This window comes from Sus scrofa, chromosome 4 (genome assembly GCF_000003025.6).
Source record: "Sus scrofa isolate TJ Tabasco breed Duroc chromosome 4, Sscrofa11.1, whole genome shotgun sequence".
Classification (NCBI taxonomy): Eukaryota; Metazoa; Chordata; class Mammalia; order Artiodactyla; family Suidae; genus Sus; species Sus scrofa.
In genome coordinates, this window is record NC_010446.5 from 108,197,824 (window position 1) to 108,214,361 (window position 16,538).

At 43.1% G+C, this 16,538-nt stretch overlaps 1 long non-coding RNA gene across 1 annotated transcript in view; it reads left to right on the forward strand.

Annotated features, from left to right (window-relative positions):
* Positions 12,324–16,538, forward strand: part of LOC102157799 — a 51,667-nt gene continuing 47,452 nt past the window's right edge. Inside the window, exon 1 of the long non-coding RNA XR_002343504.1 lies at positions 12,324–12,561. This is a non-coding gene — a long non-coding RNA (uncharacterized LOC102157799). The remainder of the gene's footprint in view (positions 12,562–16,538) is intronic.

Here is a 16,538-nt window from a genome sequence, read left to right on the forward strand (position 1 = left end):
GTGTAGGTTGCAGAAACGGCTTGGATCCTGCGTTGCTGTGGCTCTGGTGTAGGCCAGCGGCTAAAGCTCTGATTGGACCCCTAGCCTGGGAACCTCCATATGCCGTGGGAGTGGCCCAAGAAATGGCAAAAAAGACAGGAAAAAAAAAATATATATATGTCAATCTTTTTCTCCCCATGCCACCACATTCTTAGAAAACCTGGCCACCCACAATCTACAAAGGATGGCTTTAATGATTATGTGGCTCTACCTCTATAAGATCCAATTGTGCTAATGTAGACACTTGACCCTTATGGACCTAGTAAGTGGCTCTTTGCAGGGAATATAGAATGGGACTACAAAGGCAGAGATATTAACCTGGAGGAGCTGAGCTATAAGATTTCATCAATAGGTTCAGGTCACCATTCCAGGGCTTTCATGTTGGACCATGTAAAGGTGGGTGAATGAGCAAAAACAAACAAACAAACAAAACAAAACCGAAAAACTGGTTTAAAGAGAGAGAAAGAACAAGAAGATAACAGAATAATGGAAAGACAGGCAGTTTAGTGTAGAAAGAGGACAGAGGGGGAAAAATAGAACATATCCACCTCCCATTGCCTGTAAAGCCCATTGGATTTTTCTTTTTTAACAATTCTATCTATGATAGTCCCCTGGGTCCTAAGATAAATTCTATTTTATTCAAGTTGGCTTGAGTGAACACCTGTTCCTTGTAACCAAAATGTTCCTAAGTCATCTCATTTACTTAGTTTACCTTTTAAATCTCTGTATGATGATAAGAATAATCAGCTTGAGCTGGTCCCCTTTCCAGAATACCTATTGTCTGGCAGTGACGCAAGAATCCCTTTTTTGGGAAAAAGACCAACTTCAATTGGGACTGGTATTTGGCTAATAATGATTCATGGCACCAATTTGGAAATGTGACCTTGGCTGTTACTGTTTGCTTTCTGCTCTCTTCTCATCTGTTTGGTCTCATAATAGGCAGGGATTAAAGGCAGCTGGCATTGGCTGCCTGGCTTTGAGAACTGCAGCAATGTCTCCTTAGTTCCATGGCTGTAGCCCTGAGAGGGCAGTTGATTTCCTCAGAGGGTAATGCCCGAATCACACACTGCAGTGCCGGAGGAGTCAAAGAGTAGTCAATTAACATGAAGACAGAAATGTAGAAAATATGCTCAGTGTCCCTTGAGCCTGATTTCCCTTTCATGCTCTTCAACCCAGCTGGTTTCAATTAATTTACATGTATTTATTGAGCATCTACTGTGCATCAATGATCTCATCTTTCTTTTTCTCATTTGCTCCTCTTCGGACTCCTATTCCTTAATTTACATCCCAAGAACCTTTTCTTTCCCAGCACTCCCTCGGGTTACTGACTCATTTCTCTGTTTTATTACTGAACGTTCATCCACCATTGCTATCTCTACTTCTTTAACCTTTCGCTAACTTCTTATCTCTGCCATCTATCTTCTGCTTTCCCCTTGATGCAGTTCGGTTCTCCGAATTTCCTATATCTTTACAATAAATGGTTCTCTTCTTACATTAGTTAAGGTGAGTTTCAGTCCCTTGTAATTAAATGATTTCTAAAACATTCTCATTTCCTCACTTCACCTCTCTGGCCTCTACACAGTGGCTAGTATACTCTGATTCAGGGTGTTTTTTTTTCTCAAGTACCTAAGAAAATAGGGATTTCTCTGGTAAGACCAAAGGGACCTTGGAATACCCAAATCTTGTCTTACCTTATCTGCATATTTTCCTTTGGTGTTCTTGAGGTGGCTGTGCACACACAATGGAAAATCATGAGCCATTCTGTTATTGCTTTAGCTAGGAGCTTGATATTCCACCATGTTTTTTTTTTTTTTTTTTTTTGTAAAATTGAGTAGAATATGCAGCTTGGTCTCATGCCTGAAGAGATTGCTCTGCAGCTGGTCTTCAGGCTTGAGTAGGCCTAGGGACTTCTTCTGAGACAGGAAGCATAAGAGAGGCCAGTCAATGGCCTGAAATCTGACTAGTGAGATCAGAATTCCACTCATTCTCCCCTGGGGCCTTGGAGAAGGAGAACAGAGAAAGGGATAAGGATGGTGGTTGAGACCTCACTTCCCATAGAGTCGTTGGAGCGAATTATAGAAATTATTTCCCTCTGAGGATTGGAGACATGTAGGTAGATAAAATGGAGAAACACAATCCCTTAATGAAATCTGATACTCACCACCTATTGACCATAGCCCATTTTTAATATGGATTACTGATATATTTAACCCTCTATTTGCAGTTTAATTATTCTTACCCCAATCAAATAATTATTCTCAAAGTAATTTGTTATATAATTGTCAGGTCATTCATTCACAAAGTTGTGATATTACTCATTCATTCAGCAAAGGCTCATTGAGCCAAGCTGTAGAGATAAAAAGGGAATCTGTAAGGCAATTTCCCTAGTCTAAGGAACTCATAATCTGTGAGATGGAGGAGGGGGTGGGAAGCAACAGGTTAGAAATAAGTAAGTGTCACGAAGTATTGTGAGAACGGTCTGAATAGCATACAAGCTCCTTGGCCACTGCAGACTCCAGGTCAAGAAAAAAAAATGCTCTAGATGATCACATGACTTGAAAGCTATATCTGTGTAGATATCAAAATTTATATCTCCAGACCAGAATTTCCTTATGGATGTCTAATAGGCATCTATGAAACTCAACATGTCAAAAAATGGATTTTTTAATGCCGCGGGAGCGGCCCAAGAAATAGCAACAACAACAACAACAACAACAACAAAAGACAAAAGACAAAAAGACAAAAAAAAATGGATTTTTTAAAAATCTTATCCCCAAAGAAGTTCTTGCTCATTTTTTCCTCATCTCAATACATGTCACCTCAGTCCTCCTTAGTACTGAAGCCCAAACGCTGACATTCTTTACACTTCCTTCTTTCCACTTTTACTTCTAATTTATAAATCATTCCATCATAAGTTTATTCACCAAATATCAATTCAGTGTTACAGGCCTTGGGGATTCAGCAATGTATAAGACAAGTCCTTGCTCTTATGGCCTTAGGCGTCATTGCCGTAAGGCATTGACAATAAGAAAAGGTAACATATATTATCAATCAGGTGTCAACAAGGGCCTCTAAATGATTATACCTCCAAAACATTTCTCCAGTCTTGCTGCTTCTTTCCGTATCCACTGCCACTCCTTCAGTCTAGACCAGTTTAGACCCTTACTTGCAGTAGGCTCCTAAGTACAGTGGCTGTAACCAATCTCTGCAGCCAAATATTGTTCTGCTCCAGTCTTTCTTCCATGAAGCAGCCAAAGTGATGGAAGGATCATGTGTCTCCACTGCTGAAACCCTGCAATGATTCCCACTACACTTTGAATAAACCCAGACTCCTTACCTGAGGGTCCAGTGTGAGCACTGGATACACTGTCCTCTCCTCCCAATCCCCTGCCTGCACCCACCCCCTCCCCGGCCTTGGCCATGCAGTTCCCTGCAGGCATCAGTTTCCTGCCTTAGAACCTTCATCTGCCTCTAGGCCTGGCTGAATTCTAATCACCCTTCAGATCTTAACCTAGTCAACCTTTCTCTAAAATGCTACCTCCCTTTCCTTATCCTTCAGTCTAAATTATGTCTCTCTCTTACTTTCCCTTAGAGGAATTTCTCTTCCTTTATTCAACAAGCTACTAGTTATAATAATTATTTTATATAATATTCAAGTGTCTATTTAATGTATGTTTCTCCCATTACACAGCAAGTTCCAAGAAGTCAAGAATCTTGTCTGTTTTCTCACCAGCAGTGTAACAACAGTTCCTGGCTTAGCAAATGTGTAGCTGTTGAATGAATTATGAGTTACCATACCTTTTCATCTCTGACATCTGCCCTCAAACTCATCACATATTCCAGGTTCATGCTTCCTCTTTTATGCACATGCATATTAAAAGCTCTATCTATACTTAAATTATTCCTGACCTAATCAGATGCAGTTATTCTCAAATTCATTCATCCATTCATTCATTTAGCCATTATTTATTGAACACCTTCTAATTACAAGTCACTGCGCCAGGCAGTATGTAAGATTAAAAGATGAATAAGACATGGTTCTTGTCCTTAAGACATTTACAACCTAGAAGAGAATTTAAGAAGTTATCCAATAGTTAGAGTGGGAGAATGGGGGCTATGTGCCATGATTAGCATAGACAGGGGTGACAGAGGTGCAGAAGAGGTAGATAATATTTCTAACTAGAGATTTCAGGAAAGCTTTCATGGAGAAGATGCCAGCAGAACTGGGTCTTGAAGGGTGGGGAGGATGTAGACATCCAGAGGTGACATAGAGGCATTCTAGATGAAGAAGTAGAGTAAATGATGTGAGGAGTATAGAGATATTCATGAGTGGCCCACAACCTAGGTGACCTACAGGGATGCTATGGAAGGCAAAGATGGGGCATGTGACATTTTGTTCTTTATTTGGTATCTACTGGGGAATCAGCAAAGATTATTGGGCAGAGAAATAAAATAAGCATTAGGAGGGGGCACTGGAAAGAACTAACTGTATGGCTTGAAGTTAGGTTGATTTTTCATATTCAACTAAGAGATAAAACAGAAGGAGGAAGGGTTCATGGAACAAAGATATCTATGTGGTTGGAGTGTAGGATGAGGCTTTTGTGAAGGAAGAGATACATCTCTCTCTCTCTCTTCTTTTTTTTTTTTTGGTCTTTTTTTTTTGCCTCTTCTAGGGCCTCTCCTGCAGCATATGGAGGATCCCAGGCCAGGGGTCTAATTGGAGGTGCAACTGCTGGCCTGTGCCAGATCCACAGCAACACCAGATCCGAACTGTGCCTGCGACCTACACCACAGCTCACAGAAACACTGGATCCTTAACCCACTGAGTGAGGCCAGGGATAGACCCCAAAACCTCATAGTTCCTAGTCAGATTTGTTAACCACTGAGCCACGACGGGAACTCCGAGATACATCTCTTTGCCTTCAAACTGGGATACTGACTTATGGACATAAAAGGAGTGAAGCTCAACATTATGGCAGCCACGCTCATCCTTGGACTGACAAATTCTACAGCTGGGCTGTATTGGCTTGGTAAGCCTGCAATAAAAAAATACAACAGGCTGGATGGCTTAAACAACAAAAGTACATTTCTAATAGCTCTGAAGGCTGGGAAACCCAAGATCAAGGTGCTAGTTGGTTTGGTTCTTGGCGATCTTCCTGGCTTGTAGATAGTGCCGTCTTAGTGTACTGACATGACCGTTCCTTGGTGCGTGCGTATGGAAGAAGAGAGAGCTCTTCCTTGTCTTCTTATAAGGCCACCAATCCTATTGGATTGACTTTATCTACCTTAATTATTTTCTAAATGTCCTATCTTTTTTTTTTCCTTTGCTTTGCTTTTCAGGGCCGAACCTGCGGCATATGGAATTTCCCAGGCTAAAGGTCCAATTGGAGTACATCTGCTGGCCTACTCCACAGCCACAGCAATGCCAGATCCAAGCCGCATCTGCAACCTACACCATAGCTCATGGCAACGCCAGATCCTTAACCCACTGAGCAAGGCCAGGGATAGAACTGGCAACCTCATGGTTCCTAGTTGGATTCATTTCTGCTGAGCCATCATGGGAACTCTGAAATGTGCTATCTTTAAATACGGTCACTTTTAGGGATTAGGGCTTCAACATATGAATTTGGGGATACATAGTTGGGTCCAGAGCATGGGGCATCAGCCTCCATACCTTTAGAATCAAAGACTGCAGGCTTCTGAGAGGTTTCCAAGTTATTTCAAGGAGCATTCAGCATCCTAAGGAGAACGTTCTTGGAACCTCCTTCAAGGGGTAAAGTACTATTTTCTATTAGGCATTTATGTAAGATTTCATCCAAAGAAAATATTATGCTGTTAAAAAATACTAAGACCCCCTGATCTTGTTTTGATGACTTCATTTTACCAGAAGAAGAGAGGATCCTAAGATTCAAAAAGACAAAGAGACTTGCTCACAGTCGCACAGAAAGTTAGGAACACATTCTAGTAGCCAATCAGCAGAACTAGAATCCTGTGTGGGGACTCCTGGTCCATATTTTGCCCATTGGTCCCCTTAAATTCCTCCATGTCCAAGAGAGGAGGCCATGGATATCCCCACTGTGAACATGGCTAATGAGGGATCCTCCTGGTATAGAGTGGTTGATTACTGAAGATCTTGTCCAGAAGGGACTTCAGTAGGGCACTAGTCTTATATCTGTGCTTCTTTCCCCACCTGGTCTGCATATCCAGACTTGACTAATGAGTTGACAGGAGCTATGGGTTATTAAATAATTTAAATGTTTTTCTTAGACAAGTGTGCCCAGAAAATTGTGCCATAGTTGCCTATGATGCTTTATGAGCTGACTGTCAGCCTCCCAGAGAAATCAGAGGAGGAATCTGGAGTGGGGAGAGATAGATCCCTGCTACAGAGAGTCTGATATGCTAAGGGTTTTTGGATCAGCTCTAATCCTTTAAGGAGCTAAAGACTTAATAAAGACAAAGAACAAAACTGTTGGCACAAAGGGGGAAACTGAGGCTCCTTCTGAGTTCAGAATATCCAGACTTGGGGAGTCAAAGTTATTTTGAGGGAAAAATTGATTTTTTAAAATTCCATTTCCCTTTTTTTCTAAAGCGGAGTGTGAGAGAGTGGCAGCTCCATGCCTGGCCACCCCTGGACCCTACAATAAGAGTCCCTTTACTTCCCTTCATCCATGAGGACATCAACCAAACCTTCGTACTTCTACTTTGAGATACCAGCTATCCAGATGGCTAAATGCTTTCCCTTCCCTTCATCTTCCTTTCACTTTCTTTTCTTTCTTTTCTCTTTCTTTCTTTCTTTCTTTCTTTCTTTCTTTCTTTCTTTCTTTCTTCTTTCTTTCTTCCTTCCTTCCTTCCTTCCTTCCTTCCTTCCTTCCTTCCTTCCTTCCTTTCTTTCTTTCTTTCTTTCTTTCTTTCTTTCTTTCTTCTTTCTTTCTTTCTTTCTTTCCCCCCCTTTCTCTTTCTTCCTTTCTCTCTCTCTCTCTCTCTTCCTTCCTTCCTTTCTTTTCTTTTCTTTTTTCTTTTGTCTTTTTAGGGCTGCACCTGAGGCATATAGAAGTTCCCAGGCTGGGGGTCAAATTGGAGCTGTAGCTGCCAGCCTATGCCACAGTCACAGCAACTGAGGATCTGAGCCACATCTGTGACCTATACCAGAGCTCACCACAGTGCCAGATCCTTAACCCACTAGGACGATCAAACCCTCATCCTCGTGGATACTAGTCAGTTTCCTTACTACTGAGCCACGAGGGCAACTCCTTCTTTTCCTTATTCACTCATCATCCTTCAGATCTCAGTTTAAAATTTTTATCTTCTTTTCAGAAGGGACTTCCTGACAACCCTGCCTCCCTCATTGTTATTCTCAACATGTCACTCTTATTCTCCTTCAGAGCACTTAACCCAGGATATAATTATATATTTATATGCTTGACCTTTGCCTCTTCCAGACTCTAAGCTCCATTCAGGGGTTGTGATAAACACCAGTGTATTATGAGTATCTGATCAGTATCTGGCACATCATAGGCACTCAGTGACTATTTACTGAAGGAATGACTGGTTTATGTACTTTTTTGTTGTTTTTTCTAGTTTTATTAAGGATCAGCTTCCTGTGTCTTTGTTACATTCAATAATCTTAGTATATATGAATTTGTAGCTTAGAGCCAATAAAATGAAGGGGTGTGAGAAATAATTTTAGCCTGTAAAAAGGCCAATGAAAGATCAAATCTTAGAATGGACTTCCTGTGACAAATTCATTCATTTAATCTCTCAGCAAATGTTTATTGATCAAACACTGTATCACTTGCATTGTAAGAGTATAAGAGATACAGTATAAATGAGATAGAAACAATCTCTGTCCTCATGGAGCAGATAAAAAAAGTCAACAAAAATCCGCAAGCTGTTGAAAGCATAAACAGGATGATGAGTTAGAGTGGAGTGGGCTACATTGAGAGGGGGCCAAAAAATGTTGTTCCATAATAAGACCAGGGAGTATGAGGATACATCAGCTATGTGAAACACAGGCAGAGGAAACCACCAAGGCAAGAGCCTGAAGGATTGGCTGAGGATTGAGCTTAGCATGGTGGAGGGACAGAGAAGAGTCAAGAATGGCCAGAGTTGGAGTTCCTGTCATGGTGCTGTGGTTAACCAATCAGACTAGGAACCTTGAGTTTGTGGGTTTGATCCCTGGCTTTGCTCAGTGGGTTAAGGATCTAGCGTTGCCATGAGCTGAGGTGTAGGTCACAGATGCAGCTCGGATCCCATGTTACTGTGGCTCTGGCGTAGGCTGGTGGCTACAGCTCTGACTAAACCCCTAACCTGGGAACCTCCATATGCCGTGGGAGTGGCCCAAGAAATGGCAAAAAGACAAAAAAGAAAAAAAAAAAAAAAAGAAAAAAGAATGGCAGAGTAGAATAAGCAAGGAGGAGCATGGATGGAGATGAGAATGGCCACAAAGAGGTCCAAAACCATAACAATTTTGGATTTTATTATAAGAGCAACAAGAAGCCATTGGAAGATTTTAAATAGAGGAGTGACATGAAATAGTTTATATTTTAGAAAGGTTACTGGCTAGAGACTGGACTAGAGGACAAGATAGAACCAAAGAGACAAGTGAGTCTATTGCAATAGTCATAGAGAGAAGAGATAGGGGCTTGACCTTGGGTGATGGCTGCGGGAATGAAGAGAAGTGAATGCTTGAGATTTATTGAAGGTAGAACTGGCAGTTTTTAATGATGGATTGAATGTAGAGGGTGAGGGAGAGAGAGAAATTGAGGATGACTCTAGCATGACAAATGGCCCTTTCCTTGAAGTCATGCATCTTTTCAATTTGCTACTGACTTGACCCACCCTGCTTTCCATCATTATAAACCATTAAGGCTTTCACTTTCCCTCCTTGGCATCACTTAGGCTCCATCTTTAGCATCTTAATTCAATAATGTACAATCTGTATGGCTCATATCTTGATCTTCACAGCTCATTGAGCCTCTTTAAATGGTCTGCAACACACATGAATTAAACATGGCGGGCAAACTGAGAGAGACTCTAAGTGGCAGACATCCCCACTCTCAGCCGAACGTTCTGAGCAGAATCCAGGTGGTGCTTGTGACTACAAGGTAATGCTGATGACCACTATCTCAGCAGGTATTTTCAGGGAAAATGGAGAAAGTAAAATGTTTCAAGGAGAGAAGACTATTGGGAAAGGAAAGAGGGAGAGAAAGAGTCTTGAATACCAAGGAATTCCAATCAGGCATCTTGACCAATTTGTGATACTGGGCTGGATGAGGTCAGATTGTGTACATGTGTAGACACAGAGCCACAGGGAAGGGAAAGAGAGGGAGCTGGGTGGGGATAAATGAGACTGGGAATGGGAATAATAGTGGCCACCATTTACTGAATTCTTACTATTTGTCTTGTGTTGTGCTAAACCTTCAAACAATATATACCCTTTAATCCTCATAACACCCTTGTGAAGATTATCTCCATTTTACAGGTGAGAAAAGTGAGACTTAAGGAGGTTTAGGTAACTTGCTTAAAGACAATCTGCTAATAACTGATGAGCAAGGAATTAAACCCAGATCAGTGTGACTGCAAAGCCTGTATGCTTAACTGTATTACACTGCCTTCTTCAAACTGAGAAAGACTAGATGGAAGGCAGAGGAGGGAGAAGGTTGAGAGAGGGAGAAAGAGCCTTAGAGAACAAATGTACTTGATCTTGCAAAAAGTAGTTGACTGAAATGAAGGAGAATCTAACCTGAAGGAAAAAAGTAGATTAATACACGACATGAGAGTGGATCAAATCTTATGAAATTTCAGATGGATACGGTGTGTTAGCAGCCTCCCACTCTATTTCCCTGCTGGCGGTAGGCTCATAACTTCTGTCTTTATTGCCATTTCTCCTTCTAGCCATGAAACTCTCTATCTTGAGATGAGCCAATAGCCCCCTGACTCCTCTGATCCACCCTGGGAATGGGGGAGTTGGGGAGGAGAGCTGTGTGAATGTTGCTTCCTGAGCGAAGGAAATTCAAGTCAGACGAACGATTCCAAAGGACCAGAGCTGTGCTGTAATTAGCTGATGTTTATAACTTGGCACAACATTGTTCATGTTGGCTTTTCAATTTCCCTGTTCTCGCTCCACATTTTCAAAGAAACTCCAGGAGCATTGTGGTGGTTCCTGGAACACAGAGCACATTTCAGGAAAAGGCTGTTTCATTACTTAAAGAAAAAGGACTAGAACAAGTGAAAGCTCAAAACTTCTGCATCTATATTCTAGGTTCACTCTTAGTCTATTAACAAATATTTATTGAGACTCAACTAAATGATAATTTATTGATTAGTTTATAGTATGATCATTAATACACATGATATTGATGTAACGCCCTACAGTAGCCAGCATAGCTACACACAATGGACCGGACAGGTACAGACCCTATCATTATGAGACTTACAGAGTAGTGGGTAGATAAATATTGAATAAAAAATTACAATTGCCAAGGTGCACTGTAGTACGGAAGAAATATAAGCGTTCTGACATTCTGGCATCAGAAGATCTCAGTTTGCGCCTTTAAGTAGCTGTTTGACCATTGGTACTTAATTTTTTTTTTTTTTTTGTGAAATGGAAGGCAAGTTTAATTTTGTGAGGCTGGGTCTAGAGCTGTGAACTGCCTCTCTTCCTTTTAGTATCTTTATTGGGAATGAGACCAACAGCCCAGCCAATATCTATAAATAAAAGCCCACAATGACTTGTCCCTCCTGGTTGCAACTGTCCAAACAAAGGAAAGTAGCCCGTTCCCGGCTCTGAGCCCTGCTGGCCACGCTGAAGCCTTGGCAGCACTTGAGTCCCCAGGAAGAGATTTTCATGGTTGCTGTGCAAGAATCCTCAAAGGTGTTTCAGCTCCAGTCTCCGGCCACAGTTTAAGGATGGAGTCGGCCAGACTTTTGGGAGGCTAAGTGGGAGGAGAAAGAGCAGAAGGAGGAAGGCATTTTTTAGTGCGCAGGGGACCCAATTGAGAAGCAGTCTTTCAGCAGTGTCAGGGTTGATGTTGTTGTTTAATCGGTAATTAATTTTTAATCACAGTAAGCCTTAGTGTCTTCATCTGCAAAATGGAGACCATTAATTCATGCAATACATGCTTATTGAACAGCTCTAAGATTACTTTGGCTTGAGGAACAACAGAGGGCTTCGCTGGAGATGGTGTTTGAGCTGAGACCTGACTGATGGAAAGGCATCAGTTATGTAAAGGTTGGCAGTGGGTGCAAGTATTCTGTGTCCTCAACATTTTAAGATATGGTTATTATTCTGAATCTCAAGCCCTATTCTTGAGGTGCTTTCTTTGTAATTAGGGAAGGAACATCTAGAGAACATCTCGAATCTTTAGAGAAGAATTTATTTATTTATCTATTTATTTTGCCTTTTGGGGCCGCACCTGCGGCATATAGAGGTTCCCAGGCTAGGGGTCTAATCGGAGCTACAGTTGCCGGCCTACACCACAGCCACAGCAACGCCAGATCTGAACTGCCTCTGTGACCTACACCACAGCTCATGGCAACGCCGAATCTTCAACCCACTGAGCGAGGCCAGGGATCAAACCCGCAACCTCATGTTTCCTAGTCAGATTCGTTTCCACTGAGCCACGATGGGAACTCCTAGAGGAGAATTTAAAATGATGGTAGCCAAGTGCCAAGTAGTGGGACTGACAGAAAAATGTGTGTAAAAGGTTAAGATTGGGGGTGAGAGGGAGGTCGGTGTGGGAAGGTATAGGTACCCGCTTTGTCATCTAGGTGAAATAATCCAAATGGTGACCATGGTCTGCACCCGAGATGCCCCAAGCAGTGGAAACCGTGACCACTGCACTGAGAGCTGCAGCTCCACACTCCTCTGTTGCTGCCCCTGCCCCTGCGGTGGGAAGGCCATGTTGCTGTCATGGTTGGGGCTCCCTGTGGAGCCCCTGGCCTTGGGAAAAGCCTTTATGAGATATGGGGAAGCAGAGGCTAAATCCAGAAAGACACAGGAGGGAGAAAGAGGAGATTTAAGGGGGCCAAAGAAGCAGCCCCCAATAAATAGGAGGTTCTATGGGTTAGGCTCTTGGTTGTTAGAACCCAAGTTCTTTCCTGCTTCTGCCCTCCCCAAAGCACTTAGGACTATGGATGACATGTTTCAAGGAACCAGCTGTTTAATTCTGGCTTTATTTTAATTCCAAGATTGGATATATATATATTTTTTTTGCTATAACCTGTATTAGGTACCATATGGGCATTTCAAACATCCTGTGCCCACAAACAAATAAGTACAAATGAAAACAAATCAGCTCAAAATATGTTCTGTCTCCTGCAGCCTGGGTCCCAGTGGCAACAGATGCTGGAGAGGTGAGGCATCCCCATGCTGCTGCCCAATTGGCTGTCCCCCAAGCTCCTTCTGTGGTGGCAATTCTTTGATCACACTGACACTTGCTCTGAAGATATCTACTCCACTCAAGGTGGCCTTCTCACCTCTGGAAGGAGGCCAGGAAAGCTGCAGTTTTCGCCTCATATCAGGTACTCAAGTTTTTTTCAGAGGTTATGAAGAGTTTCCCATCCAGCAGCATGTAGCCCAATTTCCCAGGAAGAAGCAGGCCCTTCTCATCCTGGATTAAACAGAACCCTCTGTAGCAGATGCAGTGGCTTCATGAAGAGAGAGGCCTTATCTTTTGGAGAGTGTAGTTGTCCAGGGCTGGGGAGGGAGCAGACTTGGGTCTGGTGCATAGATTGTTAATTCTCAGTACAGAAAAGCCTCAATTCACAGATGAGCCAAGATGGGAGGGAACCTTCCTGACATAAATTAGATACAAAAATTAGACAATGCAGATAAGAGTGGAGTCAGTTTTCCTGTGAAACTGTAATTATAGAACTGTTTATTTATTGGTACTACTGCCTAGATTCAAGGAGATGGGCAAAATTACCTCTTGATCAACCCACACATACTTATTTTTTAAAATTTTATTAAAATATGTTGATTTACAATGTTTTGCCAGTTTCTGCTGTACAGCAAAATGACCCAGTTGTGTGTATATATATATTCCCTTTCTTCCATCATGGTCTATCCCAAGAGACTGGATCTAGTTCCCTGTGCTGTACAGCAGGACCTTATTGCTTATCCATTCTAAATGTAATAGTTTGCATCTACTAACCCCAAACTCCCATCCATCCCTCCACCTCCTGGCAACCACAGGTCTATTCTCTACGTCTGAACCCACATGTACTTATTGAGCATCTATTGTTTTTCCTAGAGCTGCTCTGGAGCAGGGTCTGCAAACTATAACCCTTGGGAAAAATTTACCCATCTGCTTTTGTAATAAAGTTTTATTGGAACACAGCCACGCCCATTCACTTACCTACTGTTCATATGTGTTTTCACGCTGTACAGGCTGAGTTGAGTGGCATGAGAGAGGAAGTCTGGCCTGCAGAACTGAAAATACTTATGATTTTCTCCTTCACATAACATTTATTTTTTTTTTTTTTTGCCACCTCTGCTCTCAAATCTTCTGTCCTGACAAAAATTCACAGTGAAGGGGTAGCTGGGAGAGGTGGGTAGGAATGGAGAAGGGAGGAGCTACAAGTTGAATGGAACATTCTCATAGCAATTCAGCCAAAAGCCCTGAAATTGAACAGAATCATGACTTTTGTCACTTACTAGCTATGGGTTTTGGGCAAGTTGCTTAGCTTTTATGTATCTCAGGTTCCACTTCTGCGAAACGGCTTTGACAATTGTACTTATTTCATAGGGTGGTCATGAGGATTGGGGTGATTAATGTAAGCACTACCTAATGCATAATGAGTGCACCTTTGAGAGAAGCTGTTATTTTTTTTATGACCAATCCGATGTTCCAGGCAGTAGGCTAGACATGTCATGTGCTTTAGCTCAGTTAATCCTTGCACTGCCCCTTCAAGTTTGATATTATTGTTTCCACTTCTCAGACCGGGATCCATAGCACAGAACATGGCGTTAGGTCACAGGACTTGTGGCTGGCAAAATGGTCAATGTGAACCTATATCCTATGGATCCCTTATGAGGAAAAGTGATAGAGAAGCCCCAGGAATCATGGCAGGGGCTGGTTAGGGGCCTGAGAGACCCAAACCACCCCTCAGAGCCCATGTCAGCACTAAGAGGGCTGTGATGACATTTCCCGAGTAGGCACAGAGACGTGGGCTTCTTGGAGGATGAAGGCAGGATGTACCCACCAACCTGTGGAGGAAATGGCCTCTGCCGGAGACTGAACCCGCATCCTCATGGTTGCTAGTTGGGGTCATTTCCCTTGAGCCAAAACTGGAGCTCTGGGCCTCTGGGTATTTCATTTTGAGAAATGGAGCAGCGGTGACCCTTGTGTCAGGGAGTTAACAAGGTCTGCTTTGGGGTATGGGGTGGAATTGCATGGTTTCTTCCATTTCCTGTCACCCTCACCTTGAATTTCTACCATGGCCTCTTCATGCCACCCCTGGATGGACAGGAAATGCCCAGGTTGGTACAGGGAGAATAGGGCTGAGATGAGGATGGTATTTAATAGGCACAATGCATCCAGAGCAAGGGTGGGAGAGGAGGGTGGCAAAGCTACCAGTTGGTTCTTGAGGCTAAATCACACATATTTTAAGGCAAACTCAAGAAGCTTTATTCAGTTACCAGGGTCTATTGATGTCACTTGGACTGGATCAATATATCTTACTGGAGAATTCAGAGGAGAAAAATCTATGTGGGGCCTGCTCTGTAGGGAAAGCATGTTGATGCCAGAGTGACAGCTCTGTGAGAAGAGTCTTAAGTCCTCAGGCACTGATGTATCTGCCATCTCCCTGGTGGGAGCCTACCCCTACCGTAAAGGCAGGGCAAGTGACACAAGGGGAGAGTGACCAAGTGGGAAGCCATCATACATTCATGCACAAAAGGATCCAGCACTTCCTGAGCTCCCACAGGCTGCCAGGCTGCCTGCTAGACACCAGAGTTTTAAGACTAACTCTGTGACTGTCCTTGAGGACAAGCTCTGAGTTTTCTTTGCTGGAGGAGTTGGCTCTGAGGGAGATGCCAGTTTCCAGGGCCAGTGGCAGAGTAGGAGTGTGGCACTGGTTCCTTTGCCAGCTGCCTCTGTGATGCTTTATGGGATAATGAAAGGATAGGTGGTTTCTCTATAACCAGCTCCCACTCCCTACCTCCAATTCTCAGGGTACAACATAATACCCAAGCCTGAAGACTGAGTCATCAGGGTTGCTTAGTCTCACATTAGTTTTCCTATCTCCCTGTTTTGTTTTTTTTTTTTTTGGTACCCAAAAGTAGGAGGGCTTCATTAAGCTAATTAAAAAGGTACCAGGAGAAAAGGATGACAGAAAATCACTTGGGCTTCCCCAAGTGCCACAGGGTGAGCATTGGCTTTGCTTTCCTTTCCCATAGCCTGAGCTGCCTCTGGTCCTTTGGCTGCAGTAGGGGGAGGCTTGGGGTGGGAAGAGAGGCAGCGACAAGGAATGGGGGTAGGGAAAAAACCCTTTTCAAGTAGTTGAGCTAAAGCCCACAGTGCTAGGTCCTAAAGCCATCTCCACCCCCTCCCACCCCCCACCCTGTCCTCCTTCTAGTTGTTCTACTTACACTACCTTCTAAAAAACTGCAAACATTATAGTCTGAAAAGTTGCTGGTTTGCTTTGGAAGCAGAATGCCCATATAGAGCTGTTGCTTCAGGACCTTTTGAAGGGGGATTCCAAAGTTTCCTTGTCCACTATGTAGTCCACCCCAAGATCAGGACAGGTCTTTCTTTTTCTTTTTCTTTCTTTCTTTCTTTCTTTCTTTCTTTCTTTCTTTCTTTCTTTCTTTCTTTCTTTCTTTCTTTCCTTTTCTTGTATTTTTAAGGCCACATCTGTGGCATGTGGAGGTTCCCAGGCTAGGGGTCTAATTGGAGCTACAGCTGCCGGCCTACACCACAGCTCACAGCAACACCGGATCCTTAACCCACTGAGCGAGGCCAGGGATCGAACCCATAACCTTATGGTTCCCAGTCAGATTTGTTTCTGCTGCGCCACAATGGGAACTCTGTGGAAAGGTCTTCCTTTTTCTTTTCTTTTCATGGCCATTCCTGGGCCAGGGGTTGCATTGGAACTGCAGCTGAGGCCTACACCACAGCCACAGCAACACTGGATCTGAGCCGCATCTGTGACCTACACTGCAGCTTATGGCAATGATGGATCCTTAACCCACCAAGCAAGTCCAGGGATCAACCCTGCATCCTCCCAGAGACAGCATTGGGTCCTTAACCTACTGAGCCACAATGGGTACTTCCAGGACAGGTCTTTCTTTTATCCAGTTCAGGTCTTTATGTTGTGGTCCAAAGCCACAGGTCTCTTGGAGGGGAAGAATGGAACAGGTATTTGGGATCATGATCATTGATCTGGCTTGAGAACAACATGAGGTTCTCTCCAGCCTGAGAATTTTCTCCATTCCTAATATGACATAGACTTTGTCCTGTGGTGGCTCACAGTTTGTAATGCAACCCATGTACTAA